The 4,642-nt window shown below is 42.8% G+C and overlaps 2 long non-coding RNA genes across 2 annotated transcripts in view; one reads left to right on the plus strand and one right to left on the minus strand.

Moving 5' to 3' along the window:
* LOC310832268 overlaps window positions 1-3,345 on the plus strand; it is a 232,992-nt gene extending 229,647 nt beyond the window's left edge. Inside the window, exon 2 of the long non-coding RNA XR_014558225.1 lies at window positions 24-3,345. This is a non-coding gene — a long non-coding RNA (uncharacterized lncRNA). The remainder of the gene's footprint in view (window positions 1-23) is intronic.
* Window positions 1-4,642, minus strand: part of LOC310832231 — a 42,992-nt gene that overhangs the window by 163 nt on the left and 38,187 nt on the right. The gene's annotated exons all lie outside the window — the stretch shown is intronic.

Here is a 4,642-nt window from a genome sequence, read left to right on the forward strand (position 1 = left end):
ACTTTGCTTCAGGATGAGAACAGGATGAGAAGCAGCGGGAGGCCCCATTAGCTAAAGTGGTACCTCAGGTTAAGAACAGTTTCAGGTTAAGAATGGAGCTCCAGAACGAATTAAGTACGTAACCAGAGGTACCACTAATTGGTTATTCATCCAACATATTTCCCCCCTGTTCCCCAGATGCCATTAGCAACAACTTGTAAGACAATGCATATGCAGCAGGTTTGGGTTTTTTTTAAGAATTTGCACTGATCTAAGAGGATAGCTGCATACGACCTTCACTTCAAAAATGATAAATGCAAACTCTAAGTAGTTTTTCCCAAGAGCTGAAGTGGAGCCATACTACACATTAGAACTGCTCAGAAAATGACCCACACTTGGGATCAGCATGCGAATTCTAGTGCTTCGGTTTCCACATTCAAACCCGGCTTCCCTTCTCTTCCCATCTCTCCTTGTCTCTAGGCCCATGGTGTGTCAAGGCGCAGAACAGCTTGGCAGAGAGCTGCATCAAACTCACAGCGCATTCTTTAAGCTTAAAGAGATGATGGGAGGCAAAGTGAGGAAGGCCAAACGACCACATCCATGAGCCAAATAGCTGCTGGGGGTCAGGGGTTGGAAATCCTTCCCATTCCCGTGAATCAGAAGAGACCTCCCAAAGCATGTCAGGCCGTCTTGAAGGGTAGGAATGAGTACGGAAGGACCTGCCTCCCCACCTATCCAGTAGGGTTGCTATAAGCCTGGAAAACTGCAGTTGGCAGCAGTTTCTGGGCAGAAACCAAAGAAATGTCTGGGAAAATCCGGGCAAATGGCAGCCCATGTCAGCAGGGCCGTTTTTGCCCTTCCTTCATAAAAAATAGCTCAAAAAGGTTTTGGGTGGTTTTTTTTTTTTGCGATTTTGCTCAAAAAGCTCAACAACTTTCACTGTTTGAAAAATGGCAACCCTAGACTGGCCAATAAGTTATTGGTGTATGGTTTGAATTCTCCTTCCCCCCCAATTGGTCTTTATTGTCATCTCCTACAAAATCTCTCTCTGCTCATCCAACAAGGTCACCAGGCTCCCAATTTCCTGCACACACAAGCCCTGCATTCACACATATCATACAAACCCGCTTCCAGTAATCGCATTGCCCTGCATATTAAAATTTTGAGGAGGAAGTTTCTATCGTTAGAATGTGCTTCTGGAAGCAGCACCGATGTGCAGGGGGGAAGCAGGGACAATAGAAATACAAAATCTGGTACAAAATCGGGGCTGCAGCCAGAGCTAATCCATCTGCTCACTGTGCACACCGGCAGCTGGTTTTAACCTGTTTATTAGAAAAGGGGAGAGCCAATCATGGTTTGGTCATCAGTCTTTTAGAACATGTCAATGCCACAGTCTTGCAGAACAGATTGGTAAAAACATGCTAAAAAGAAGCACTGCTGGGAATGTTAAGAATTGTATGTTGATGCTACATGACCACCTCCAGCTGTTGTTCCTTCTGTGGTGCTATTTGTGTGGCTTACGACACTGAAGCCACAGAAAACAGAGGCACGGTGCTTCCAGATGGGCTGTTTATTGGCACAAAATTTGACTGCCATTCGGCACCTTTTTGTGCAATTATCCTGTGTTTTTTTTCCTTCTAACTGCAAAAAGTCCAATAAGAAAAGAGATAGAAAATTGTGTTGGAAAGTGCAGGATAATAACTACTAAGTGGCAATGCAATGAAACCTCTACCCAAGATTATCAGGATGAGTGCTCAGTAAACAGATGATGTATCAGATCCATGCAAGTTTGGTGCGAACATTATCAACATGAGTGCTCAATAAGCAGCCAGTCTGGAATCGCCCAAAATCCCACAGGGCAAAGTTCCTTGTAGCTTCACTTTACAATAAAGAAAGCGGTCCTTATCACAAGTGGCTTAAAAAACAAAAACTCTACTAGTATCTTAAAATTAAAGAGTAAAGTAGCTGGCAGTTTTAAACCCAGGAAAGACCTCCTCAGGCAGTTTTGCTGGGGCTAGTTAGGCCTGGAAATCCCCTCTCTGGAGGAATTTAGATCAGGCACCACAACTAAGCGCTAAAGTGATATAATGTAAGAAAGATTTTCACAGGAATTGACACTTTCCCAACACATGATGACCGGCTTTGCTTCTAAAAGACAGGAAATGTTGTATGATTGTAAAATCCAGAGCAGAATGAACATGCAAAGGTAACAACTGGTTTATTTCTGTGTAGGCAAAAGACATTGAAAAACTCAGGCATGTTCACCTACAGATCTTAAGGCTTTCATGCAGGCTGTTCCAGTGTATCCAAGGCACTTTCACGCAGAAATTTATTGTGGAGGTGGTACTGCTAATGCATGCACTATTTTTTTATGACATTCACATAACAGTCTCAAAATGCATCATTCCCCCCCCCCCCATTTAATCTGTTTGGAGGGAAAGGATTACTTAACAGACTTTCCATAGAAACATTAATTTTGGATTAAATTGGAAGATAATGTAGGGCAGCATTTTTATGAGGGTGAAGTCACGTGGATGGTGCGCAAACCTTGCACGCATGCTTCCACAACAAGCTGCCATGTAGAAGGACTCCCACCTCCATTGACAGGAGCTCCGTGGCAAGTATAGAGAACTCACAGCGGCGTATCCCATTCCTCACTAGGCAGACACATTTGCAAAGGCACTAAAATGAGAGTGCAACATATTTTCTGAGGGATAGACATCTCCCTGGTCCCTCCCCATCCTTGACATTCTAATCACATTTTGCCTTCTTGCTGTCCGGCTAATGGTACTTCGAGACAGAGACTTCCCTGCAAACAGGTCACTGGCAACAGGTGAGAGGGAGAGAGAGAAAGAGAGGATATTTTGCACAGAAACAGAATAACCTGATGCACTGGACTGGCTTTGGGATGCTGGCAACTTTCGGAACACGACAAAATGTGTATGCACCTGACCCACCAAAAACACCCACATGGAAACACCCTCACATGAACCTACGCCTAGTATTTTGTTGAGCTAGGAGCATCCCACAGACTTCACATTGTGATATGTGGGAGGGAATGTCCCCTTGTATGTTCTGTGTTCTGCTCCCCACCCACCCCACCAGAATCTCAAGACATTTCAAAATCTTCATAGAATCATAGAGTTGGAAGAGACCACAAGGGCCATCGAGTCCAACCCCCTGCCAAGCAGGAAACACCATTAAAAGTGTTCACTGCATTTGGGACTGTGTCCAGTGTTCCCTGTCTGGTAACTCAAGTGGGTGGGTGAGTTTTAATGTTTATTTACTTATTTATGTCATAAAATTTATATACCTCTTGGTTGTAAATAATAATAATAATAATAATAATAATAATAATAATAATAATACCTTGAAGTGGTTTATGTTGCACTAGAGAGGAACCCAACCCAAAGGTTGTGCTAGTGGAACCTCATTGTGCAATCTGTTGTGCGACAAATTAACTAAGAGCCTCTCTTCTGCAGCCATGGCGCACGGATGCAAAACATTTCACCTGTGGAACAAGTACCACTAGGTGACTTTAACTTAGTCCTACATTGGATACAACCCAAAGGAGTTTCTCATGTGGAATTTTCATACCTCCAGTGAGGTACTCCCAATGTGGAGCCAGTCTGGCACCTTGTTTACGGAGGTGAATGTGAAAAATGTCACTTTGGACTTCAGTGTGGTGCACATGGCACACAAAGGGATAGAGGAGAAATTTGATTCAGTTCACATTTAAAGGCAAACCTACCTAATTCTCACTTTCTCAAACAATGCACAAACCAGAATACATTCATCCTTTAAAATTCACACTAAAAAGCCACATATACTAGGGTAAAGTGTGCATATAAATGCATATATTATTGAAAATAGCATGCAAAAATGTATTATGTTAGGGGAAATTGCTTTGCAAAAAAAAAAAAGTGTATCTGAGACAAAACTGCATACAAAATGTGTATATGCAGATAAAATTGCACTAAAAGGCTAATGAATTTTCATGAGGTTGGTGGGGTATAAATATTATTATTATTACTATTATTATTATTATTATTATCACAAACGGAGGTGGAATGTGAAGAACTGAGCATAGAATTGGAAAAATTAGAAGCTGACATTGACAGATTCTGTCATCCCTATTTGTAAGCCGATTGGTCTGCTACCCCGTCCCATTTCATAGCATTGAAAGTCACTCTCGGTGAAGCTACATAAGAACTGGAAATCCTTTCCTTCTCTTGAAGCAAGACTTTTGTATAATGGCTTACTGGACCATAAAGCTTTCTGTTCAAGCTAAGCAGCTTCCCATGAGGGGCCAGTGTACCGGGAGGAGTCTGCCACAGGATATGTTAAAGCTATGCAGGTTTGACTGAAGGGCCTATGTAACAGGAGAAGTCCGGCAAAAGGTGTGTTTTTCTCCGTGTTTCCATTAACTTGTTCATGTTTATACACTGAATATGCTCGACTAGCTATGAAAAAGGACACGGCTTGATTCACGTGGGTTGGGCTGGGGATGTTCCCTTCATTGCAAGGTTACCCTTGGCTTCTTTCCCTGGGAACTATTTTGAAACAGCGGCAGTGCCAAAGGTGGCTCTGAAGGAGTAAGAATTAGCACACGTAGCAGCTATTAAAGACAGCCCACCAAACAGACCCAGAAGCGACAATGCAC

Source organism: Podarcis gaigeae (genome assembly GCF_964106915.1).
Source record: "Podarcis gaigeae genome assembly, chromosome: 15".
NCBI classification, from domain to species: Eukaryota; Metazoa; Chordata; class Lepidosauria; order Squamata; family Lacertidae; genus Podarcis; species Podarcis gaigeae.